Consider the following 27,831-nt stretch of genomic DNA (forward strand, 5'->3'; position numbering starts at 1 on the left):
TGGAAGTGCTCAGAGACTCTGTCTCAGGCTGGAATGTGTAAGTATAACTGCAGCCCAGCCATCCTTTTTTGTTAAGCCTTAGTTCAGAGTGTCCATTAACAACACCGTGTTAAGCCAAGGACTTAGAGTACAGTCTCCAGGCATGTTTGACAGGGGACTTATCCCAGTTATTGCCTTTTTGGCCAGGTGTAGTGGTATTATTCTGCATGGCCCTCTTAATACTTGAGGCTCAACAAGAGGTGGATTACAGATCGTGCAGCTCTATATTTGACAGAAGCTGCTTCCCTCAAACTGCATTTGCACATGAGGTGGGCACCTTTCCGCTCCAGACGCACAACTCATTAAAATGTTCATGTTGTACAACAACACCTAACAGTGATAACATGATCTCATAAATATGGATCCTTTTTCACAGCATTGGGAAGGGAGTTCCTGAAAAGAGTACAAATGATGCCAAGTGTTTTCTTAGGTTTATCAGTGCTGGTTGTAGGGTCTGCCCACAATAACACGAGAACATGAGGGATCACATGACACAGGTAAAATAGCAGCCAAAAAAAACCCAAAAAACCTTTTTAACTGAGTGACGGCCCCTATTTTGGATGCTCTTCCATTGGCTCAAATCCCACAAGCATTGCTAAACAATTACAGGTCAATCTAGATGATGTTCAATGAAATATCTGCCTGATCCCAGGGGTAACCAATAAAACCTGAATTGAAAACCAGCATTATAAAGCCCAATGAGACATCTGACCCCAGGGGAGGGGTCTTCTAATATCCTCCTTGAGGTTTAATGATTTTGTACCCATGCCATCCAGCTCTATGATCAAAGTCTACTAAACAATCTGCTCTCTCACCCATGATCCATAGTTCTCATCATTTTAAACACCTGAATCTCCCCTCGAACCACTTTTTTGTTTTCTGTAACGTGTCCCGTTAGTCTTGATTGCTCAGGCCACAGAAGTCTTTGGATCATCTTGGTACACCTTGTATGAATTCTTCCCTTTCAGGTCACCAACTTCCACAAACTCATCCGACCTTCTTGACGATTCAACATATCCCAATCAAACCACATTTGCTTGAGCAATCTCTGTCACAGATACATTACCATCACCTTGGGAGTATGGAGCAGGCACAATGGGTTTCTTCCCCAGTGCTATAAATTCATACTGCTGTTAAACTGAAATCCAGGCAGTCCATTAAGTCCTCTTCAGTCTGGTAAAGGTTTGCATTTGCAGAAGTTCTTGAAGTCATTTCCTGGCATGTACCACCATTTGTAAGTAGTGCCCAGACACAACTGCTTCTAAATTAATGAGATAGAAAACACAGCTTAATTGGTGGCTGGACAAACACATTTTAGTTTCCTCTTTCCACTTCTGGACTTGTTAGCTGTCAGGAGACCAATGAAACAAACTGGATGAAAGACATGGGTAAATTAGAGTCAATAATGGGAAAGGAGCAGCAGACAGAAAATGATATCCTCATTGAAGAGGAAAGTAATGTAGCTAGCAAATAACAGAAAGAAAAGTGTATATATCATCTGGGGTTATTTGTGTTTTCTTTTGCTATTGATTTTCCCTGTGGCAGATATTGATTCTAATGGCTTAGCTTGGGCTCTGTTTTTTAATGCCTGGCTCTCTAATATCGAGTTATGGTCATAGTGGTCATTGCAAATAATCCTTATAGGACAGTGGCAACAAAAAAAAAATCACTGGCATATTTTTTGGCCAGTCTGAGTGTGGAAAATTGAGTATAGGAGAGTCAAAAGGGAATTAAGTCTATGGGTTACTGGCAGCTAATCCATGGCACTGAGTTGAAGATGCAGTTCTTGTGAAGATATTATACTGCTGGATGGAACTGTGTGTAAATTAGCAGTCTCTTTAAGGCCACAAATATTATAAAGTTTGACGTGGTGAATAAGAGTGCTTTTTGAAAGTAGGGAAGCTTTCTTCAACTCAGCAAGCGGTGATCAAAAACAAACGGATAAAATGAAAGCTTAGTTGTAACAAGGAATAAGAAAGTATGCTACTTTGTTAAGCGGTCCAGGAATGTGGGTATCACTGGCAAGTGGGCAATTTTTTTTGCCCATTCCTAATTGTCTTTTGAGAAGGTGGTGGTGGTGGTGATGAGCCACCGTCATGAACCACTGCAGCCCTTCTGTTATAATTACACACACTCATTGATGTTAGGAAGGGAGTTCCAGGATTGTAGTCCAGCGACGGTGAAGGAATGGTGATTCTAATTCCAAGTTATGACGATGCATTACTTGGAGGGGAACTTCTAGGTAATGGTGTTCCCATGTTTCTGCTACTCTTGTCTTTCTAGGCAGTAGGGGTCATTTGGGAGAAGCTGGCAAAAACTGATTTTCTAGGGTGTTGCTTCCAGTCCATCAAAGACATCAGGGGGCTGGGGGTGGGGGCTGGCGTTGGTAACCTTGTGAGACAATGATTTGTGCCTTGGTGGTCAACTCAGTTAAACATTGCCTGGTGGTGGAGGAAGTAATTTTGACTTAAAACAAAATGGCTCTATGATTCGTTAAACATTTGTCTCTGATCTGGCTTCCCAAGATTCCAACGTGAGGTGTTTTGAATGAGTTGCAGATAAAGCATGTCTTAAATCAGCTGTCGTTATAATTGTCCCAGTTGTTTAACATTTTGGAGCGTTACAACAAAGTGTGATTCGGAAAAGGTGGCGGAGAAAAACAGTCTGATTCAGATGATGCTTTACCCACGGCCTTACATGTACAGTGAAGGCACATTTACATTTTCAACCTCAAAATGGTAACATCTGTCTCTGCAACACCTGCTGTGGAGCAGTCTAAGACCAGATGCCTCTTGAACCATGAGGAGAGGGGATGCACTTTATGCATTGAATCACTAGGTATAAGGGTGTGTGTTGCAATTGGTGTGCTGAGGCTGTGGACCCACAGTGCTGAGAACTCTGCAATCTTAGAAGTCACGAGTGCCAATCCCCACAAGATAGTATGGGACCCCCATGCAAATATTGTCACGTTCCTCAAAACCCAACTCCTGACCCCCAAAAAACAGTGTTAGTTACAAGCATTGCAGTTTTTAAGAAGAAATTATCCAGGAACAGAGGTCGCAGTTGTGTTGACACAGAAATAGTATTTCCACTTGTGGGAAAGAGCAAAACCAGAGGCCATTGTTATTAGGTATTTGCCAAGAAATCAAATAAGGATTTCAGACGAAACTTCCTGAGTCAGAGCTGTGAGGTTATGCACTCTCCACAGGGAGTGGTTGAGACGAACGGTACAGATGCATTTAAGGTGAAGCTATATAAGCATATGAAGGAGAAGGAAATAGGGGGTTATGCTGGTAAGAGATGGGAGAGGACTCAAGTGCAGCATAAGAGCCAGCAAGGAAGTGGTATGAAAAAATGTCCAATTTGTGTGAATTTGTATGCCTTTCTATACAGTGTGGTCGTGGGAGGCATGTGATGTTAGGGCTGGCGGCCTCCAAATCTGCCACTAATCATACTGCCTTTCAATTCTGTTGTTGCAGGTGGATATTAAATATTTAAATGTTCAACCATTCAGATATTTTAGGGCAGTTTAGGTAGCAGTGGCAATGGGAATGAAGGTATGTGAAGTTCTCCATTAGTCTGCTTAATGGGCTTTAGGTCAGTTCCAAGCGGAAGGCAGGCAGCATGTTACATAAAGTGCTATTACCTTTACACCTTTAATACAACAGTGTTATGGATTAAATGTGCACTGGTAATGTGCATTCCTCAATTAAATCATTTAGAAAGGATTGACAACTGGGCTGTTAGCGGTATTCATTTTGACAGCAAAGGTTCATCTATTGGTAGACATTAGCCCACAGTATCAAAGGACCATTCACTAAGCACTAATTTGTATTGTATTGTATTTGTATTGACATGTTACTCTTAGTGTTAGAAATGAAAGCTGCTCAGGCTTTAGCTTACGGTAGAAGATGGAGATGGACACAGAGTGGGCCAGCCTGCTAGACAGAGATGGATACAGAGTGGGCCAGCCTGCCAGACGGAGATGGACACAGAGTGGGCCAGCCTGCCAGACGGAGATGGACACAGAGTGGGCCAGTCTGCCAGACGGAGATGGACAGAGTAGGCCAGCCTGCCAGAGTGCAAGGCCAGAGGAATGCTGACCTGGGAAACTCTTGTCTCACAGGCACATTGCACCCACCTGCTCATCAAACAGGCCAGATGTACAGCCAGTGCTCGCTGTATTACTTACCAGCAGAGTGCCTGATTGGAGTGGAGGGGAGGGGCGTGTGGGGCAGTGGGAACTCTGATCTCTCTTGGGGCCAATCACAGGCAACCAACACCTCCTTAGAGAGAAGGTATCTTTGGGTTGCAGCTGGCAGGGTGGTGCCAAAAGGGTCAAATTGGCTACGAAAAGCCGGAGATCCCACTGGTTCTCCAATGCAGTGTCGGAAACCCTAGCCTAGGTGATGAGCAGGAGGTTCTGTTCCTCTCAGTAGGTCAAAGCCCTTCAGGAGCCACCTTCATTTCCAGTGGGAAGAGGTCATTTGAGGAGGTCAAGAGCTAAAGAGGCTTAGTTCCTAGCACATGACTGTAATGCAGAAAGAAATTTAATGACCTCACCACAATTGACAAGGTAAGGACCTGACTTTGTCACCTCAATTATTCTCTCCTAGCTCTTCCACCATCTGAATCACAGCCCTACTCACCTCCCCTCAACTCTTTGAAAATCACTGCATCATTCCAATTCCTCAGCCTTCTACTGCACACTCTAACTTTCAGCAGCTACACCTCACACACAGCATCATCTGCACCGTCCAGTGGCGACAGACGCATTCTTGAAGTAGCTCACATGGCTGTCACTGATGCAGTCCCTCTTTTTCTTGTAGCAGTCCAGGCCCAGTATTGGGCAATAGGCAGCAGCTAGAGGTCTGCGGCACAGCCTCTCTCCATTCAAAGAGGATTCGCTTGCCATCAGGGACAGGAGTCAGTGGGGAAAACTAGCAAAGACGAATTTTCCGCTGATATCGGGAGTCTTTTCAGACAATGGGAGGGATTTTCTGACCCCCCCACCCACCCACTGCCCGGATCATCCGATGCCGCTGAAAGACACTGGACTTTAAGCTGGGTCGCTGCATCTCCCGTGGTGGGTCCTGCCACCATGGTCGGGGGGCGGGGGGGCGGAAAATTCCGTTCAATCATTCTGAAGAATATGGGCAGATTGCTAATCGGTTTAGTTTTGAAAATGCACCACGCAACGCTTAACAGTAAAATGCTTGATACGGTCACATGCAATTCACTTACCTTCCATTAAATGGAGTTGTTAATCCTTCCAGTGTGAAAAGCAGGTAAAGGATCTTCATTGGAACATGCAGTGCAATCTGGCTTTAATTGTCACAGCATAACATCAAGACTAATGACAGCACTGGGGTTGTACAACACATATATCAAGGGTTTTTGATGTCCATGAGAGGTAATGTTGGACAATAACAGAGCTCCTGTATCAGCAAACTGCAGCTCTCAATGTGAACAGGAGTGAAACAGTATTTTTAATTAGTGTCTTTTTATACGGATAACGATGAACATCTAATCTGCTTTTGACTGAACTTCATAACGCACCTACTCCTGAGCTTCTGCTTTTAAAACAAAATTTAATATCACAGCCTTTGGAAAATATCTATTCTCAATTAATTTCGGCACTGAGTTCTGGTTCCCTGAGGCGAATAATTTGTGTAGCATTAAATGGCTGAGGCTCAAGCTTTGTCTGTCCCTTCATCCAAACACATTGCATAACTCACACATTGCCTGTTAATTCACTTTGTTGCAATGCATTAAAAATAACTCTACTTTCCCTACATTGTTGACATACTTGGTCTGTATGAAATGGAAATTTGACAGTAGATTGCTACCTAGGTTCATTTAATGCAGGATGACATGAACTGTTGGAGGTGGAGGTGGAATGAAAAGAATGAATCCTGTCCCAGGCTATCTCAATAACTAAATTCAAAACATTTCTTTACCAAATGTTCACTTAGTGCTCATTCAGGACTTATGCATTAAATTGAAAAAAGAACATTGCTGCTTCTCTCATCAATGTGGTTATGATAGGACCAAGGTTCTTGTGGCGCATAAATGCAGCCTGGAACTGTATCTGTGCTGTTGACTCAAACTAACTCAACATATTGCAAGATGTATTTGCTTTGACGTTGCACTTCAATAGCGCCTTTGCTCAGGGCATACTGGGCAGAGGAGGAAGGGTTCTAGGTAAAATCCGTGGACTGGTGCAAAATTGCGGGAACAATTTAAGCTTCAGCACCTCTGTAGGAGAGGAATGAGGCAAGGATCCCATTGCTTAATACAGCGATGCATGCCTTTAAGGACAGAGGCTGGGCACATGATCAGACTAATCTGTGTTCCCCCAGTACTCACTGCAAACAACAGTCAAAAGTTTGGTCAATGAAGTAGGCTTTAGGGAGTGCCATTTCATGTGACGTGCTTGGGAATTTGTCTGAGAGACTTGCCAGGACATGGTATGCATGCAAATCTTTCTTCCTTTTTAGATGCCTGTATTATACTTCATATGCTTTAATTTAATCCTGTCCCAGTTCTTTCTCTCCTCTACTCTGGGTACTGAGTTGGGTATTCTTTTTCCTCTTGGCTCAGGATTGAGAATTCAGTATGGCTGTGCCTTCTGCAGACTATGCTACGTGTGGGGCAGGTGGTGCTTGAAGAGTTGGGTAGATGAGTAGTTAGCGCGCGCTCTCTGTTGCCTCGACTTTGCCTCTGCACGTTCCTGATGAAGTCTCTCAATGTATTCAGTGCCTTCCCGAATGGGCCTTCTCCATTTTGGTCAGTCACAAGCCAGGGCCTCCCATGAGCTTGCATCTTCAGGGATGCTTTGAGGACTTTGGGTCTTATACAATTTCTCACACACATTTCCCTCATTATCATGATCATCAAGCCAAAACTGGTAGTTATTCTTCATTGTGTTAATCATGCATGCCTTCCTAACAAATGAATAATATTGTAAAATCTCCAATTTGTTTGATTTATGAATTATTCAAACTATGGAATTTATAAATGGATCAAGTTCTCACATACAGTTTTTCCTTTTTGCTTCTACCTCTCCTTACGTCACTGATGTAATTACTATTTCTATAAAATTCCTTCAGCCCTGTGAACCTCCAAGATCTCTACACTGCTCCAATCCTGGCCTTTGGCGCACCCCCTGATTTTCATCTCACCTCTATGCACATTGTCATTGTCCCCAAGTATAGATGGGGGGGTCTCATAAATTGGATATTATGGTAAAACAAACCGCTAACGGAAGCATAGAGGTTCAAAGGACAAGTTAGCACAGACACAGTGCCCAGAGTGTGGTGGAAGGCGGGAAAAAGGACACAATGGCAGCTTTTTGTGCTGTTTCATTCCATTCCCAAAATGTCCCATCTCATGAATAATGCATTCCTGGGAAACACGCCGAATCACGTGCAGGGTGGCCTCTGATTTGCTCGCTCTGCCGTCACCTCAGGCTGTCAGTAATCCGAGCGCCATATCTAAGTTACGCACCCCGCAGAGAGCTCGCACTCTCTCTAAGGCATAGGAAGCTGCTGCAAAGTCATAGCTGCCAAAAGGTGGAAACATCCTGCACCCAAATTTAGCGGTGCTTCCCTCTGTAGCCTGCTGGACACAGTGGAGGCCTGCCACACAGTCATCGGCCCCTGCAAGGTCACGGATCCAGCATGGGAGGCGGTGGCTGCAATAGTCAGTGCTCATTCCCTGCAAAAGAGGACAGCCACCCAGTGTCAAAAGAGGATGAATATCATTCCGCCAGGGTAAGTCACTCCTCTTCTTATCACTCTGGACTCTCACACTCAGAAGCCCATCACACACACACAGGCTTCTCACTCACTGCCAGTTCATGGGACATGACAATTTACTCTCTCTCACAGGCCTTCATCTACCATGCGGATCACATCCTCATCCCATCCATGGCACCACTCAGGACCCACAAATTAGGCATCTTCCTCATCTAGCCAAGCAGGCGTCCTGCTTACACTCCCTCTCCATCTGTATCATGCAGGACAAGCTGGCACACAAAAAGAGGGAGAGGTCGCAAACTAATGGAGGAATACCTGACAACAAGGTCCTCCTGGACTTTCATCCAGCTGGCGGTGACGGTCTGGACCATTTGCTGTACTAGCGGTGAGATCGGCATCGCTCAGCCAAGTGAGGATCCATCAGATGACCATGCTGAGAGTGAGGTCCCCTGTTCCACAGTCCCCTGCCATGTACTAATTAGCTCTCATTGCTTTCGGAGGCACATCAGCTGAGGGATCCAAGAGTCAGGTCCTCAACTCAAGCCTTGAAGAAACTTCAGAAGAAGAATCTGATGACATCCTCATTGAAGGCCCTTCACAGCGCTCACCCACACCCTCCACTAGCGCAGAGAGATGCACCTTGGTGGGACCTAGTTTGAGAATTGCCTCAGGGTCACAATCTGGTGAGCACATCGCACTGTCTGATCCACAGCAGGCGGAGGCAGATACTTCCCAGGTCTCCGGCACTTGACGGATTGCTGGAGGCCAGAAATCTGCTGAGTCTGAGTCAGATGAGGAACCCCTGCACCCGGTCATACTTCAGTTGCTGGAGCTGCAAAGGCAAGATCGGGAACATCTACAAAGGATGTCTGCTGCTCTCCTCAGATTGCAAGGCACAATGGAGGAGTCTGTCTGGCTTCCTTCTGAGGTGAAAGCGCCGGCATTGCAACACACCAAGGTCAACACTGGTAGACTGGCAGCCGCTATTGGAGGATCCAGTACGGCCCTACACTGCTGCATGGGCTGAACTACATCGCTGATGGCAGTGTCAATGCGAAAGGGGTGCAGGGCAGCTGTCTCACTCCAGTTTCTCCTTTCCCTCAATGAGTCAGCCAGGGGCCTTCAGGCACCTATAGGGAGGAAGAAGCACACCCTGGGGCCATCCACCCAGGAAACTCCATATCTGGCCCATCCAAATCCCCCCTTTCTGTGACCCCAGCAGCTCTGATCCACAGGGTGCCACTGCCACACAGCAGGATCCCTAAATCAGGCCAAGGCCTTTCAGGTCTTGGCCCTCCAGAGGCTGCTTGTCAAGGCCATCACAGACAGGGGGTAGCAGTCAGCAGGCTGCCTCCACTTCCACTGTGGATGTCGGTGGAGCGACAGGGTTAGGAAGGTTAAGAAGATCTAGTTACACAGCCTGGGCTTGGGTGTGAATCACTTGTACTTAATGCTCACTATTGTAAATAAACTCCCAAGAATTTCTCCCTACCTATGGCTCCTTGTTCTGATGAGCAGTGTCCATGTCACTCAGCTGTGAAACCTTGGTTCCTGGACAAGATAAAGGCAGGTGTCTCAGTCCAGTGCCTCTTCCCTCACCACAGTGCAACTTTCAAACCAAAATGATAGTCCGGCCTCTCTCACGCTGGACACGTTATTGATGTCTGCACCCCGATGGTGCTTGTCATTGCTGCCAGAATGTTGTGGGTAGGCATCACCAGTGTTCTGCCATTCTCTCTGTGTGCTCTCAGCACCTTTTTTGAGGTGTGGCCGGTGAAGCTGTGTTCCAGGAGGGGTCAGGTGCTGAAGGCTGACCAAGGATCAGGCGCATTTAAAGTTTTACGGTTGCACCTCCATGATACGACCCTGACCACAGACAGCAATCGAGCTGCCCTCAGCCAGACATTCACAGAGGCAACTTGTCATCATCCTCCATGAATCGTGTGGCTTTGAGGGCCTCCCAGCCGTGCCTGTCTAACCTGGCCAGTGCATTGGCCTCATCGTTGGCATCCACACCGTCAAGGACATAGTCATCGTCAACCCCTCCTTAATGGAGGAAATGTGCAGCTCCTCCATATCCTCCTCAGCCAGGTCCTTCCCTGTGTTGCAGTGCCAGATTGTGGAGTGTGTAGAAGCGACAATGACGCACTGTGTTGCAGTGCTTCACCGGACCTTTTGAGGCACTGGACCCTCATTTTCAAAATGCCTATCGTTTGCTCCACCAAAGTCTGGGTCATGGCATAGGCCTCGTTCTGTCATTCTGCTGCAGTCTGAGGCCGCCGCATCAGTCCTCTGTGGGTAGCCCTTGTCCCCCAAGAGCCAACCCTGCAGCCTCTCTGGACCATGGAAGATGTCAGGGATATGAGACCGACTCAGGATGTAGGAGTCATGAGCACTCCCTGGGAATCGCGCGCAGGCTTGCGGGATATGTTTGTGGTTGTCGCACACCAGCTGAACATTCAGCAAGTGAAAGCCCTTCTGGTTGACGTAGTTGACTGCTTGTTGCCACATGAGTGCAGTCAATGGCACCCTGCATCTGTGGAAAACCAGAGATCTGCGCAAATCCCAGCACTCTTTGCTTCCTGGCTTTCCTGATCCCAGACGAAATGCACAAAGTTCAGTGCCTTCACGAAGATGCCTTCTGTGACCTCATGGGTACACTTGCGCATGAAGGCTTGCAAGATCCTGCAGAGGTCACCTGTGGAGCCGTGGAAATAGCCACTGGCGTAAAAACTGTGCACCGTGGTCACTTTCACGGCCGCTCGCAGTAGAAGAGGACCTCTATGTCCTTGTGATGCCAAATCCCTGCAGCAGGTGGCATATGTGACTGGCCAATTCCCTGGACATGCACAATCTTTGGCAACACTGGTTGTCACCTGTAGGCTTGACAGGTGCTGTCTATAGACCCTGGGTTTAGTGAGGCACCTAGAAGTGACAGCTCGTTGTGGATCTTCAGCTGCATGTGCAACAGGCCCTCAGCCCCGTCAACTTGAGGGAGGTGCCTCCTCCCTTTACCAAGCCAGGTGCCTCCACTATTCTCTACTTCTTTTCTCTGGTCTCTAAGCTATGAGGCATACTGCTAAATTACCATGCTCCATGATCCTGATGTTCTCCTGCAGGACTAAAGAGAGCGAGTTGCATGGGTTAGCATGGATGTCCTAAGAACTTCTCTAAGGCCCCTTCACACATGGAGGAGAGGGCTGGCCACCACTTGGATGGCCAGTGCGTAGTGCACTCATTGGCTGTCCGAAACCCCACCAACCTCCTCCCCACTCCACCTGACTAGCAGCAGCTTCGGCTACTGGACTGCATGCTGTGGTCTCAGCTCAGGCACAGGCATTCTCCTAACTCGCGCTGCAAGGCTGTGCTGTTAGCTTGAACCATGATGGATTCTGGTCCAAACCTTAAGACATTGCAAGGGGCTCTGAGCGCCTCTACCAGTGACTGCAGCATGGCCACCTTTCGCAAGGGGATTGTACAACTTGCCCAGTTGGCCAATTGTTCTGCTGCCCCCTAAAAAGCAGGTTAGTTTACAGCCTGCACCCAAGGGGCAAAAGGTTCTGGAGCATTTGGTGGCACTTGGGCGCTTTTGCATTGATTGAGCGGAAAAGCTTCAGGGGCCCATCTCCAAGCACGTCAATGGAGCTGCAGCTGCATTGTTTCAGCTGCGGAAGAATGCTCACTTTTGACAAGCTCTTCCAAGTGTGTAGTCGCATCCTTCACCCCGCCCCCTCCCCCGAATATTTCCTTCAATCTGTGCTGCCTTGCCCCCGCCCCCATCGATTCCCCCTGGTCTGACCACTTATCCACCTATCCTTAAAGGTGCAATGTTCTCCAGTTGACCATTCGCTGTAGTAAAACATTGCATGCTTCACTCGTATCAATAACAATTTTAGATGCTCAATCAAACACCTTCAACAATATTTGAAAAAATCTTCCTGAATCTGCTCCAGTGGAAAAGCTTCACTCATCCTGAAGTCTTCAGACAACTGAAATATCTAAACCTGTCTTTACAAGCAGACATAGAATCTGTGTGTTAAAGTTTAAATAATGTCCTTGTTGGTCTGTTTCTCGAGCTATATTCCTGATATACATTAGCATTCAGATTTAGCATTTGCGCTTGGTGATGAGGGTGCAACAACAACTATAAAGCACCTTTTAAAGCAGTGAAAAATTCCTGGCAGCGCAAAGCAGCGCTATGAGACATGTCTTGATGTCAGATTCTAAGGAGATGCTTGGACAGGTGAGATGCTAGGGCAGGTAACCAAAAGCTTGGTGAAAGGGAACCATTTTAAGGAGCCTCTTGACAAAGGCGAGAGGCTCAGGAGTGCTAAGAAACAAGGTTTTGAAAACCTCCAGGGCCATGCAATCCCAATAAAAGAAAGATATTAAGCACCAAATATAAGCACAAATAAGCTGAAGCAGTTTCAAAAACTGGGTTATGTGAACTTAGGGTTGCCAACCCTCCTGGTTTGGACCGGAGTCTTCAGGAATTAAAAATGAATCTCCAGGAGAAAACATGTAAGGGCATTTAGAGAAAAGTATTTTCATTGAATAGTTTTGTTTGCTAGCTAAAAAATCACTGGAGATGGGGAAAAGAGGTTGTATCACTGATGGTCAAGTATCATCCAATCACAGAAGTCAAGACTGGCAAAATTGAAAAGCCATGGGAAGACAGGGCTCCATGTTGAATGACCAATGACAGGAGTCTGGGAGAGGGCACTTGAAGGTGAAAACTCATGTTATGACATCTTCCAGAATATGTCCAGCCAGAGTTGGCAACTCTACCTCAACCCATGAACAGCAAATTGGGCTTCACAACTTGGAGTACTAAAATTCTCCTCCATGTTTTAGATCCCTCCATGTCCGTCCTTCTGTTACTTGCTTCAACCTGACAGCCCTCTTGAGACCCTTCAGCTGTCAAGGCCCTAAGCTCTGGAATTACCTCTCTTAGCCTCTCTGCCTCTCTCTCCCCCATGAAGATATTCTTTAAAACCAATTCTTTGACCAAACTTTTGGTCACCTTGCCTAATATCTCCTTATGTGGCTCGGTGATAAATTTTGTTTGTTGCTCCTGTAAATCACCTGGGGATTTTTTGTACGTTAAAGGTACTATATGCAAGTTTCTGTAGTTGAAAACAAATATGTATCGTTGCATTTAATATGAACAGGTAAATGTCTCTAGTAAAATGCCCAAATATGATAAGAATTTGACAGCTAATACTACAAACAGTAACTTTGACCATGGTGACGGCACATTCTCCCTGCCCCACCAGTAACTCCTCTTCACATATCTTCTGGGTGTCTGCCCCACAATGACAGGATAACGGACATAACATTTGGAGAGGCCATGTATGCAGCACAAGCTCTGGTGTTGAGCTTGTGACTCAAATGAATGAGCGGGGCTGTTGAAGTTCATGAAAAAGCTCCAGCCTTTTATAGCAGGACAGCTTGGGTGAGTTAGAGCCTTGTAAACTCACTGTCACTCGCTGCATTCTACGCCCATGTCTCTATGCAGCAAGGAATGTAAGATAAATTTGGTGACACTCAGATAAACCAGATTGTGTGGCCTTGCAACCTTAGTTTTTGCTTAGAGCTGCAGTTCTGTTTTTTCACACTGTAATCTAATTTACATTAATGTAGCCTGTTAAGCATTAATTTATGATGCAATAAACATTCCATTTATAATTGAACAATGCTTTAAACACCTTTGGGGATAAGGGCTTCAGGACATTATCTCTGACAGATCAAGCCATTTTGTTCCTGCACCACCACGCTCTTGTACAGCTTACTGTTTCAATTTCCTGCTTTATATTGTTTTTGATGCCACGTCCCATAGAGACACAGCTTCTTCTGAGTCCATCTGCATGATTGTGAGAGAGTGTTTCTTCGCTCAAATTATCTGTAGGGATACATTTAATAATGAGGTTCCTTGCATTGAACTGGAGCCTGGGAAATCGTTGTGGCGGTGGAGATACCAAAAAAGAAAATGTTAAAGGAGATTTTCTGCATTCATTTCACAGGGCTTTTAATTTAGTTAATCTTCATTCAGTGTTGTAACAGAAAAGCAAAAGTGGTTTGCCAAGTGGATTTTTGGGAGTCCAATTATTATTCATTCAGGGAGATCAACCCAAGCTATGTGAGGAGAATGCAAAACCGGCATTTAAAAAAAAAATTAGAATAAGGTCACTTCATAAATGGTGATGATTAATGACTGGAAGAAGATCTTCATTAGTAGACGTTGTTGATCAAAGATTTCAAAGTTTAACCCAAGAGATGAAATTTATGCATTATTAAAGAGGTAGTGAAGCCTCATGCTTGGCCTTTCTCAGAAGTAGCTTTGAGCCGTTGAGCACATACTATTCACAAAGAATAGATTCCTCTGATGACGTGTCACCTTTTTTAACTTGTGCACACAATTATTATTGGGGTTAAACTATGTAGCTCCAGCAATAAAATTGCTGACTCCATTTAGACATTTGGGTTGGAACATGGGATTACAGGCAATGAATAGGAGATTCGGCAAGAAAATTCCAACAAGCAGTTTTCCCCCTCAAAATTTCAAAAAATCTGGCCAGATATGAAATTTACCTTGTGTTTGCAAACGTGTTCCTGATGATAACTAGCTACCCTTTTAAGGTGATGGCAGTCCTTCTCCTTGATGCACTGCAGTCTGCCTTGGAGACAGGCATGATGGGAATTAGTGCTGGTTATGTAACTGGACTAAGAATCCAGAAATCTGGATTCAAGAAGTAGAAATGAGTTAAAATCTAACTGTGGGAACATGGTTATATTATCACTTTTAACAAATAAGTCTGGAAGAATCCATGTCGGTAATGGTGTCCATGAACGACTTGATCATTGGACACACTGATCTGGTGCACCAATGCTCCTTGGGGAATGAATTCTATCCCCCCTAATCTGGTCTGGCCTATATGTGACAACAATCCACAGAAATGTGTTAGGTGCAGAGTTTCACAACAAAATGGCCAAGGGCTGATTATGTCCCTTCGCCCCCACGACTCAACATCTCATGACTAAATTATTGAGGTTGTAAAGATTGTCTTTGTCTTTGTGAAGGATAATTCGCTTGTAGAAAACAAAGACTTAGAATACAAACTGTTCGAACAGTTCTGAATGTTGCAAGCTACCACAATCCAACTTGCACTCTGAAAAGTTTTGCAAATCTTCTTTATCTCAGCTCCTTGAGGGTAGATTTAACTACGGGTGAATTGCTGGTGGGAGGAGATCAGTGTCGTCCACCTCAAGGTCCCAGTGAAAGTTGCAATGCAAGTCATTGTCAGCAGCCCTTAGATTCTAGAAGTTGGAACGAGCTGCTTCCTTTTTGTGAAGAATCAAAAGCAATATCAGTATTGTGTCAGATGGGCTATGACTAAGGATAGGATTAAGCCAATTTCCAAGATGGATCTAAACTCCATGAAAAGTTACGCTGCTATGGAGACAAGGAATCTGAGATTACCTGTACATTATACCATAACATTCTATAACAGTGTGAAATGTGGCATGAAAATTAGATCCTAGCAGCACACAGGACATGCCATTTTATCTTATCTAAGGACATAAGAAAAGTCAAGGATGGGAATAAGCTATTAGGTTCATTCAAACTGTTCCCTCTCCAGTATAGAACAAAGCCCACAATTCTACAAATAAATCTCCACTGCTCTGCCCTGGGAGATTACTGCAACCATTTATCTTTCCTGGAGTAATGAAGTTACACTTAATATATATCTCAATTAAATTTACTTTCCACTCTAGTTTTTAAATTATAATCTGTGATTTGACTTTGTTATTAGTGTTTTTTTGAGGTTTACTTCATCTAGTTACCTTAAAATTTTATACCCCTTGGTAAAATCTCTCTCTTAAGCAAGCTCCCGTTAGAACCACAAAGCAGCTTTCTCATATCTTTTTTACATAACACTTCCTTTATTTCTTGGACAAACCTTATATCTTCTCTGGTCCCTTTACAATTTGATTAGTACATTAAATAAAAACATACACACCACAGCTTTTTGCATATGTTTGGTGACACTCCTTGGCTGGAATTCTCCAGCCCCTCATGCTGGCAGGATCATCCGGTTCCACCAATGTGAATGGAGATTTCACTGGCTCGCTGGCCCCACCACGGTGAGGCTGGAAGATTCCGGCCCTTTAGTCAAGACCTGAAGCAAGGAGCAGCAGTACATGTGCTCATGATCATCTTCTCGTGAGCAGCACACAGAAATCTTAGAAATGTATCAGAGAAGTGCACTTGTGCCCCAATGGTGCATAATTCGGTTGACAATCACTTGTCAGCCTTGCCTGAGTAGTATCAGTCTCACTTCTGAGTTAAGAGGTTGGTTGTGAGATTTGAGCCCATGAGCTGGGGTGACACTGCAATACTGAGCGACTGATGCAGCGTCAGGGACATTGTCCTCCAGGTTGAGACACAAAACTGAGGCCTTGTTTTCCTCCCGCAGGAGAATGTACAAGGGGATTCTTTGAGGAAGAGCAAAGGAAATCCACCAATGTCCTGGCCATTTATCCATGGTTACCACCAAAACAGATTAACTTTTTTAAATTGCTGTTTGTGGGGTCTTGCTGTGTGCAAATTGTCCATATAACACTGAGTGTCATGGGGTACCCAATAGGTGGTTCTTTTTTCTCCTTTTAATCACTTGGGTCTTTAATTTCATCCAATCCCTACACAAAGTGGGGAAGAAATTGGATGGTTCAGGGTGGAGAACCCAACAAGAAGAGTGAGAACAGAACAAATGTACTGAGTATGTGTGTAAGTTGCTAAAATGGAAAAAAAAATCGACTGATGGACATATCAAAGAGAACTGGTCAGCACTTTGGGTGAAACCCCGAATGCACAGGAACAGGAATAGGCCATTCAGTCCTTCAAGCCTATTCCACCATTCAATGAAATCATGGCTGACCTGTATCCTAACTCCATCACCTGCCTTGATTTAACATCCTGAGCTCTCAAGTAGCTATTGATCTCAGACTCCAATTTATTAATTGAGCTTGCATCGACTAAATGTCCTCAGTATCCTCTCAAGGGCCAGCCTTCCTCAAGTGTGGACACATTACTCTCGTTGTGGTCTAGCCAGTGCTCTACACAGGTTAAGTATAACTCCCCTGCTTTTGTAGTAAACTTACATTGAAGCTCAAGATCCCATGTGCTTTGCTAATTACCCCCTCAATATGCTGTGCCACATTCAAATATCTGCGTGCATCAAAGCCCTTGTCCCCACACACTCTAGAACTGTGCCATTAAGTATATATGTTGCCTTGCCCTATTGATTCTGACAAAATGCTATATGATCCATTAAATTCATGAACATAAAATTTCAGGAGGACTTGATACTGGACAGGTATGGACATCCTACAGTTCAGCTTGAATTATGCATGGTGCTCATTGGGTTTACAAAAAGTGCACAAGTTCTGATTATGAAGCAAGAAAAAAGTCTTAGATTTACAGAGCATCTTTCACCACTTCGAACTTCCCAAAGCACTGAAATATTGTCAAAATTATTGATATTGTGAAGTTGGAAACAGCAAACGATTTGCACACACAAAGTTCCCACTGACAGCAATGTAATAATGACCAGGTGATTTTTTTTTTCCCCCCAGTGATGTTGTTTAAGGAGTAAGTCTTAGCCAGGGTACGACAGAGCAGTACCTTGCTCCTATCCAAATAGTGCCACATGATCTGTGCCCTGTGAGGGTAGATCGGGTCTTGGTTGAACATTTATCCGAAAGATGGCATCTCTGACAGTGTGGCAGTCTAGATTTTCAGTCTTTGGAGTGGGGCTTGAGCCCACAACCATCCGGTTAGAAGTGAGTGTGCTACCCACTGAACCGCATGCAGAATTACACAATCTAAGCTCAGTTAGCTTTACTCTACATCTCCGTGTAGAGGAATAATGACAATGATCACTCATCAGCTTTCGACATCAGATTGAGTTTGTCAGCTGTGAGGATCTGCTCCAAAGTGCTAACATTAACTGTGTAGTCTGATTCTAATCTGGTATTATGGTGACTGAGGATATGAAGAAATGGGGATTGTGGCATCATTTCACTGCTAATTTGTAGTATTGTCCCACTGCATAGATGGAAAGGATGGTTGGTGTCTCATTACATTTCAAGTTGCTTCACATAAAAATGAGCCACATGCACTGCTGTTATGCCAAAAAGCAGCAGCCGTTTTGCTAACAGCAAGATCGCACAAGTACAATGAGATGTATGACCAGTTAACCTCACAATTTGTGTTCACTGGGGGAGAAGGTTGGTCAGGTGTAGTAGCTGAAGCGAAGGGCTCTCCTATTGTCTATCGGGGTCATGTGATTGTTCTTGGAGGCTCCAACTAATGACCCCTAAGGGCAGGTAACCTGGTGGGTGGGGCTTTCTTGTCGAGGGCCTGGTTCCAGTGTGTAGCTTCTGAAAAAGCTCTTGGTAATAAAGTTGTCTGTTTCAAGTAGAAACCTGTCCGGTACGTCAAGTTGTTACATCAGGGCACCAGGAAACCACTGTGCCATTGTTAAACGAGTACCAAAGTTAACATTGGGTGGAATCGCCTGGTCCCGTTGGGGGTGGGTGTCAGTGGAGAACGTGGCGAAGGCCAAATATTGGTTTTATGCTGTCGTGAAACCAGTTAGCAATCTTCCGCTCCATCTGTCAATGGCGGGCTGTGTTTCCCACCGCCACATGTCAGGAACCTAATTTCAATGCTTCAGCATTTCAGTTTTAGCCCTGTTCCCAGGAAACCTACGACCGCCCCCTTCCCCCCCACCACCCCCCCACCCCCCACCCAACTTCCTCCCCCACTCCATGCTGGATCATCGAGGCACATCAGCGTGCAATTTCACAACTGTGCAGAGAGGATGTACACTTGGTGAGCTGCACTTGGCTCAGGACTTCGGGGTTTGTTTGCTTACCTTGCTTTGGGCAGCACTCGCAGTCATGAGCCCCAGGCTTCGCAGGCAGCACCACATCACTTTTAGTGGGGTCTCACAGGCAGATCTCTACCTACCAGACCAGCCTTAAGGCAGGGATGGTTTTTCACAGAATTGTTATGGTTTGGGAGGAGGCTATTCAGCCCATCATTTCTGCACCGGCTCTCTGAGCATTTTAACTTAGTGCCAATCTCCTGCCTTTTCCCCGTAACCCTGCACATTGGATGATTACTTAAATAGAAACAATGCCCTCTTGAATGCTTCAATTGAACCTGCCTCTACCGCACGTCCAGGCAGTGCATTCCAAATCCTAACTACTCGTTGTGTGAAAGTTTTTTTTCTCTCAGCTTGCATTTACTTCTTTTGCAAAACACTTTAAAACTGTGCCCTCCAGTTCTCAATCCATTTACAAGGAGGAACAGTTTCTCCCTATCTACTCTGTCCAGACCCCTCATGATTTTGAAAACTTCTATCCAGTTTCCTCTTAGCCTTCTTCTCTCCAAGGAAAATAGTCCCAACTTCTCCAATCTAACCTCATCACTGAAGTGTTTCATCCATGGGGCCATTCTCATAAATCTCTTCTGAATTCTCTCAAATGTGTTTGCATCCTTCCTATAGTCTTACGCCCACAACTCTAGCTGAGGTCTAACCAGCGTCTTACAGTTCATAAGTTCATCATAACCTCCCTGCTCTTGTACACTCTGCCCCTCCTCAGCCAATTTTGTATCCATGTTGTTAATGTCCCTTTTATTCCATGACCTATAACTTTGCTCACGAGTCTGTGGCACTGTGTCAAATGCCTTTTGGAAGTCTATGTGCACCACATCAGTGGCCTTGCCCTCATCAACCATCTCTGGTACCTCTTTTTAAAAAAAAACTCCAAGTTAGTTAGATATGATATTCCTTTAACAAAGCCATGCTGACTCTTCTGAATCAATCCACGTTTTTCCATGTGACTATAAATTCTATCCCGAATAATGGTTTCCAGAATTTTTCCCACCTCCGAAGTTAAACTGACTAGTCTGTAATTGCAGGACAGATGTTTACTGCCTTTTTTTTGAACAAGGGCAAAATGTTTGCAATTCTCCAGTCCTCTGGCACCTCCCCCGAATCCAGGCATTGTGAGTGTGTGAGTATAGAGTGATGAGATGGTTGCCTTACTCTGAGGGCACGGATGAGATCGTTGATCCTCCTTCTGCACTGGATGGCCAACCTCTTCTGTGCAGTGTTGGCACTAACCACCCCTACCACTGCCACCGCCTCCCAACCAGAGTGGTGAGGCTGGACTCCTCCCTGCAGCCAGAGCTGGGGCGGAGGTCATCATGACAGGCCTCCAAAAGGCATTCCAGTGACAGGTCACTGAATTCTTCTTGACTTTCACTGGAGCAGTAGTGGGCTGCAAGCATTGAGAACTCTGTGCACCGCTGCAGTTTAGATATGGTGCCCGGAGTGAGGTAACAGTGTGGTCATGGTGTGGCGGGTGATTCAGAGGCCGCCCTCCAGCGAGACGGCATGTTTCCTGTGGCTGCATAATTAATGAGGTGGGAAGCAGGCAAATATGGTGCAAAAACCCACTATGGCAGCTGACAGGTAATATATCGTTTCTCGTGCCCGCTACCGCACTTAGTGCAAATCTGGGATGATTCTATCCATAATATTTATGGGGTTTGCCTCTGACAGAACAGCCCTCCCTTATTATTATTGCATGAGGGACTTGTTCTAGCTTGTGGGCTGAAAACCTGCAGTAGCACTTTCAGGCCCACATGCAAGTGTGCCACCAACCTGTGTGGCTTAATAGTTCCCACTAAGGTCCTGACATCTCCCAGCCATAACGTCATACATCAGGGGCTGAATTTTTCTGTTGTGTTGGGTGGGACCCTGAAGTGGAAGTGCTTGGATCGCTGACTCCTGACACTGGCTTTGAGACACATGCTATAATACTTCATGCAGCCAATTCATGGCTGCCGGATGGGTTCTCAGCCAACGTGGTCTCTAAGGTGTGCTGCTCATCCAATGGGCCATGGAGAGCAGCACATTGGGGCATCAAGTTGGTAGACTGTGACCCAGAAGGAGGTCATGGCTACCAGACTGCATCAGAGGCACCAGGATGAAGAGGGTTTCATAAAGGAATAATATTTTGGTGCTGTTGATAAATAATTTGAAGCACTGATGCGGATAAGTGTCAATTTTGTTGACGTGCATTTGCTATTGGGAAGATTTCAAGAACTTAGGCAGGCAAGAAAAAGCTGAATGATTTTGAGCATCTCCCTGATGACTATAGGGAGATGTAGGTATCAGACTGTTCATTCTCATTGTCTGTGCACAGATGGACAAGGGAAATAAGCGAGCTGATGATGAGGGAAAAGGACAATGAAGATTCAATGAAGATTCGATGATGACTCGGTGCAAGCCCTCCTCCATGCTTTCAGCACCAGGCAGGAGGTCCCCGTGGCAGCTGACAGTAAGAGGAGACCTCCCAGCCTGACCAAAGCAACTTGGACAGAGGTCGCAATGGAGGTCTGTAGCCTTGGGATCATCACAAGGACCTGGATACAGTGCAGAAAGCGTCTCAATAGCCTAAGTTTTGCCAGGGTAAGTGATGATCAATTACAGAGATGAACATTCATAGAGGGATGTAGGGAAAGCTCCATGAGGATGTTGTCTTGTGCATTGACCAAAAGTGTGAGGGGGCATGATGAATGAATGCCACCTGACCCAAGGATTATGAAGGGGTGGGTGGGACGGAGTGGGGGAGGGGTGGAAGAAGTGTTAAATGGTACACTGGTCATTTTGTGTTGCAGTTTGTTCTGCCTGTGGAATTCTGAGGTTAGACGTGTGAAGGAACGATTGTGCAGTAGATTCCAAATCATTGCACTGTCTTTGCAGGAGAAGAGGGCCCACAATGCCCGAGAAAGATGCGTGACAGGAGGCAGGTGCCAAATCAGGTGATCCTCACACCAATAGAGGAGGTGGCGTGAAATCCACTACTGACTAGTTGAGCTGGTTCATTGGAGGAGGCGAGATAGGAGGAAAGCCCCATGGTGGTGAGATGGCAAGGGCCATTATGTGCAATTGAGAGAGATGTATGTTAACAGGACTATGGAGAGGGTGCATAATGTCAGGTATGTTGTTAGGAAAAAGTCATTGATAATTGCTCAAGAACGCTTTTGTGCACCAGGAAGGAATGACTGATGACATGTTGGAAGTTGTAAAATACAAACAGAGGAAGATCTCACAGTGCTTGAAGTATTGCCAACGCTCAAGTATGGCTCTGCGTGCCCACCTTAAAGGTTGAAGATGGCTGAAGATTTTTGTTTCTTGCACAGGTGTATCATCAACTGCTGCCGTTAAGTCCCCAGGATCCGGCACTAACATTCGAGGAGGAAGAAGAAGCCTCAGAGGGTGCAGCATCTCATAATTGCTTTGCACCCAGCACCAGCGCAGATATTCTCACCTCTGTGTGGAATCAAGCCTCTGAACTATGGGAATCACATACTGGTGAGGATACATCACAGTCGCACGTGTGGCCACAGGAAACAAAGAGGGAGCAGGCCTCTGACAGTTGGAGGAGAGCCAGATGCTGAGTCCCAGTTAGATGTCAAATCTCAAGAGGTTGTCTCAGGTGGCAGATGCTGGACATCAAGCGCAAGGTATGTGGAGATGTGAAGATACCGGAGGGGTTTATGTTCTGTTATGGACTTTGGAGGTGTCGTTCCAGACCGTGAGCTTTTTGGGGACAAGTCACATCTGGAGAATTTTTCACTTTGTTTGGTAGATGCCGGTGTTGTAGTTGTACTGGCCAGAGGCACAGCTATGTAGTTCTGGAGCAGGAGTCTTCAGAACTACTGGAATGCTGTAGGGACCCATAGCTTTTGCTGTATCCGGTGCACTCCACCTTCCCTCCTTGATTTTACATGGAGTGAATCATTTTTGCTTTCAACTGGCTTCCATGTTGGCGTAGACTTCATGAGTTGGCTGCGATGGATCATTCATTCAGCACTTTGTCTGAAGATGGTAAAGGGAGAGAGAACTATGCACAGAAGGGTCTTCTTTAGAAGCATGCAGTTATCTTGTTCCCTTAGCTATGCACTCATCATAACAGATTCAACATGAATCATTGATTTCATCTGTCGGGGATTTGGAACACATATAATTCATTCACATTGCCCAGCATAGTGAAGAGCTTCTACACGAGAGGACCTTGAAGTCAAAAACACTTGGGAACAAGGTCTACTGGATGTTGTGGGAGAACTGTAGTGTGAAATGAAGGTGCTGTCACACTGAGTTTATCACAAAATCATTTGGATCAGGTATGTAACTAGCTACCAGGATTGACACAATTTTGTTATACTCCTCAGTTCCTTCATTCACGAAAAACACCATCCAGTTTCATTCTGAATCAATTTGTACTGACTGTCTCTCCAGGAAGTTTGCTCCATTCATCACAAGTTTGATTCATTCATCAACCTCTTGTGAAGTAGTTAAATCTAAACTGTTCACACTTGCCTTTTCTGAGCTTGAGTCCTGCCCGTGGTTACAGAGTATGTGGTTACGTTGAACAACTGGTACCCCTTTTAATCCTGAAAACTTGAATAACGTCTCCCCTGAGTCATCTTTCCTCCAGTGTTAAATCCTGGTGTGAATTGTACTCCAATCTGGCACCAAGAACTGAGGGACAGATGCTCTCTCACAGCATGTGCATAACACTGACAGTTATGCTGCTACCTGCATCGTCTTAAACAGCATCTGTTTCCTGCTTAATTTGGAGCAATGTGGCTGGTTTCCAGATACAGGGTATAGGCTATGCATGAAATAGATCATTGTGGACTTCAAAGTCCTCGGCTTTCCATTTAGTTTTTTTTCCAGCAAGCTGTACTTCACCATCTGTGCATCTTCATGAAAGTCTTGCTGAAAACCAATTGCTTTTTTGCAGTGCTTTCACCCCAACTCCTCTGAAGACATTGACACATTCTAGACTTTCTCTCCTGTTGTAGAAGAATCACTTCTCTTTTGGAACTAGAATATTGTAGCCACAGTTAAAGATTTTAACAAACCTGTTTTTATCAGCTTGACGTCTCGAGTGTACAGAACAGATCCAGCTGCGGCTCAGCTGGTCGTGCATTTGTCTCTCAATCACACAAGGTTCTGGTTCAAGCCCTAGTCCAGGGTTTGAGCATAAGGAACCTACTCCAGTGCAGCACTGAGGGAGCACTGCAGTGTCAGAGGTGCTTTCTTTTGAATGAGGTGTTAAACCAAGGTCCCATTTGGCACTTTGGGAGGATATAAGAGAGCCTCCGGCACTATTTCAAAGAAAAGTGGGGACAACATTTCTGGTGTCTTGGCCAATATTTATCCCTCAATCAACGTCACAAAAAAAGATAATCTAGTCATTAACATATTGCTGCTTATGGGAGCTTGCTGAGTTCAACTTAGTGTTTCCTACATAACAACAGTGACCACACATCAAAAGTGCTTCATTGGATGTCTCAAAGCACTTTACAACCAGTGGTCATAAAAGCACTAAATGAAAATCTTTGTTTTGTGACATTATAAACGGTTTCATTTGATACTTACATCAGAAAGGAATGAAAAGTATCAAGACAACTGCCTAGTCACAAGCTTTCACCTGGGTCCTAGTTCATAGTCAGATTAGAGAAATGGCAGTATAAAACTGCTCTATCTGCTGGCTTAGGAGATCCTATTTCAAATGAGTCCAGGAAATCTCAGTATAGCAAACCAACACAGGCACAAAACTGGCACTGACAAGCAATCTTCCTCAGGTAGGATAAGGATGGATGGCGAGGAACATGGAAAACTGGCGGAGTATTGAAACTGCTCTGGGCTTGGGGAAGTGTTATTGGAGCTTTGAATTCTTCCAAATTGTTATGTATGACCTGGAGTTCTTGATGCTGACACTGAGTAACTGAAATGGAAAGAACGTTAGTTTCTAACATCAATATCCTTGCTAAGCACAAACTCTGTTTCAAATAGTGAAGGGTTTAGACAGAGCAAATAAAGAGAACTTTCCATTGGCTGCAGGGGTCGATAACTACGGGCTACATATTTAAGATGATTGGCAATATAGCCAGAGGTGACATGAAGAAAAAGCACTTTTGTGCAACAAATAATTATAGAGTTTGGAAAGGACTACCTGAAAGGGTGGTTGAAGCATATACAATTGTAGCTCTCAAAAGGGAATTATATAAATATTTGAAGGAGTAATAAGATGGCAGGGAGATGGGGTACAGGGCTAAATGGATTGCTCTTGGGAAGAGCTGACTATGACTCGATGGGCTGAATGGTTTGCTTTTGTGCTGTACTTTTCTACGATCCTGAGGAGAAAAAAAATATATATTTTCTTTAAAAGAAAAAGTTTGCCAACTTCAAATGGTTGCCAATTGCTTAAAATAGTTGGTGATAATCGCAGGCAGATTTAAGAGCAGACTGTTCTGTTTGGAAATGTCTCAAGATGTACCCACAATAGAGCAACAATATATTTCAAGAGGTACATGCTGCTTATTCCTCTTCAATAATGGCCTCGCAGAAAGCCGATTAACAATGGCTGGAATTTTATGCAATGGTGGTGCCTCCACCACTCCCATGCACATCCCCTTCCCCACCCCCCACCCCAGCTTCTAAAGTCTGGATAGGCCTACCTCTGCATAGTAGCCTTCAGTTGAATTTATGGCTATTGGGCTGTTAATTGGTTTCAGGCGAAACCTCTGCCCCAACCCCACCCCCTGGAATTTTGATTAGATTAGTCAACAGCTCTCTAGTTCCAGCTGGGCCTCCATTGGGCACAGAGTGCTTGAACAGGAGGGATCACTGCCACCAACCTCCAGCTCACAACAAGGCTGCCAGGGTTTACATGGAAGTCACGTCATGTGTGGGAGTCACTAAGCTCCCGGTAAACTACAAGGGGTGTTGGGAAGAGGCCCTTTCATGGCCATCAATCGGCCATTAAAGGGCCTCAATAGGCCCAAGAGCAGGTCAGCCGGCATCTCCTGATGATAAAACACAAGCGGAGGTGGGTAGGCAATGGGTATGGTGCCCCCCCTATCATCCCACCCAATCTTATAATACCCTTGCCTACCAGCCTGCTCCTGGAGGGGGTGGGGCAGGAATGTAAGATTCCATACTATTGTGTGGGATTCGACTGGAGGAATGTTTTCACTCAAAGATTAATAAAATTTGCAGAACAAGTTACCAGGAAAGGCTACTTAAGTTAGTGTTGTAAAGGGATTCAAGCTCACATGTCTGGACAGAGAGGGGTGTCTTTGTCATGTAAGTACAACATCAGGGTCCACGTGTAAACTGATGACACCCAGCTCTATTTTGCCATTATCTCATCTGGGCCCTCCTTATCTTTAGTCATGTAGCTTGTCCAACAATCGAGTACTGGATGAGCAGAGACTTCCTCCAGCTAAATATTGGGAAGACTGAATTCATTTGTCATTTGTCCCTGCCACAAACTCTGTTCTCTAGTCACCAACTCCATCCTTCTCCCTTGAGCTCACACAAAACTCTGCTGCCTGCAGCCTCCAGGGTAACCAACTGTCCTGTATTTTAAGGCATTGTCCCTTATTTTTAACTTTGTCCTGTGTCCTTTAAGGAACACCTTTGGTCCTATATTTCTAGGACAGCCCATGGGAGACATTGATTGATTTGATTGATTCTAGAAGACTTCAGGATGAGTTTGAGTGACTCAAGCAGGATTGCAAGTGAGTGAGCTGATCAGCAGAGATGATTATGTAACTCTGATGATGAGCTGTAAGTTTTTTGGTTGATTTGTAAACTCCTGCCACAATTATGATGTCAAGACCCCCACCCCTACATCCTCTCAGACTGAAAACTCCACACACCCCCAATGCCCTGGTGCCGTGGTCAAAAGTTTCCCCTACTATTTATTTCTTAAGAGTTGGTCACACCTGGTATCCTCACTCAGCAAATCCGCTTATCCCCTGTGCTCACTGACCTGCAATGGTTCATGGTTCTGTCAATACCTCAATTTTAAAAGTCTTTTTTTTAACTCCTTGACAAACTTGCCGCTATCCATGTTGCCTCCATCAGCCCTACAAGCCTTTAAAATCTCCAGGTTTTTCCATTTTCTGCATTCCTGACTTTAACCATTCTACCACAGGCTTCCTGATCCCCGAGTTCTGCAACGTACTTCCCGAAACCTCTTGCTTCTGCACCTCGCCCTCCTCCTTGAGGGTATGCCTTAAAATCTATCTCTGTCCAAATTTTCGGTCATCTGTCCTCGTGTTCCTTGAAAGCAGCTCGGTGCGTCATCTTTATCCGATAGGATGTTTTGCTACTTTGAAGGAACTATATCGATACAAGTTGTTGTTGAGCGAGTGGGTGAGAAAGTGAGTGGGTGGCTTCAGTCTTGCAATAACAACTATCAGCCTGTTTAACATGTTTCTCTTCAGAATTTTTTTTCCTGAATGTACACAGAAACCGAGTGCAAATGAAATTGCCAAGAGCTGCAAGACTAACTCAAACCCAGGAAAAGTACAATTCCAATTTGACCAGCTTGAGTTTCTTTTCAAAAGGGACAATATTTATGTATTGACTAACTCTACCACTGCTATTTCAAAAGACAACCTCGGGCAACAGTTTTTTATTGGATGTATTTACATTATGTGATAATGTAACAGAAGTGGCAGCGGCTGAAGATAATGCTTGGAAAGCAGACATATCCATCCAGAACTGTTGCTGTAACCCTGAGACTGTCCATTAAAGTAAATGCAGATGGCATGAACTGTCTGTCTGAATACATTGATTAAATGTAAATTAACAGGGTGCTTATTAGCTGGTGAAAAGGATCCAAATCTACAATGAACATAAGACTCTCCAGGAGCTGCATCTCCAGCTTCTAATTTAAGGTTTATTGCTTCACCGATGGTGGAAATTTATACCTGTACCAAGACAGCTACTCTTAGTCAGTTTTAGACTGTGCAGAAGAAATTGGCCCAATGGCCAATACACATGTCTTAACCATGAAAGGTGAGCACTGGACATTAAGTTGCCCAAAAACTCACTGTTCAATTGCAAGTTTCACCAATTAAAAA

The 27,831-nt window shown here is 45.0% G+C and overlaps 1 protein-coding gene across 1 annotated transcript in view; it reads right to left on the reverse strand.

Annotated features, from left to right (window-relative positions):
* Positions 1–27,831, reverse strand: part of LOC121289611 (netrin receptor UNC5D-like) — a 449,805-nt gene that overhangs the window by 230,575 nt on the left and 191,399 nt on the right. The gene's annotated exons all lie outside the window — the stretch shown is intronic.

Source organism: Carcharodon carcharias, chromosome 17, assembly GCF_017639515.1.
Source record: "Carcharodon carcharias isolate sCarCar2 chromosome 17, sCarCar2.pri, whole genome shotgun sequence".
NCBI classification, from domain to species: domain Eukaryota; kingdom Metazoa; phylum Chordata; class Chondrichthyes; order Lamniformes; family Lamnidae; genus Carcharodon; species Carcharodon carcharias.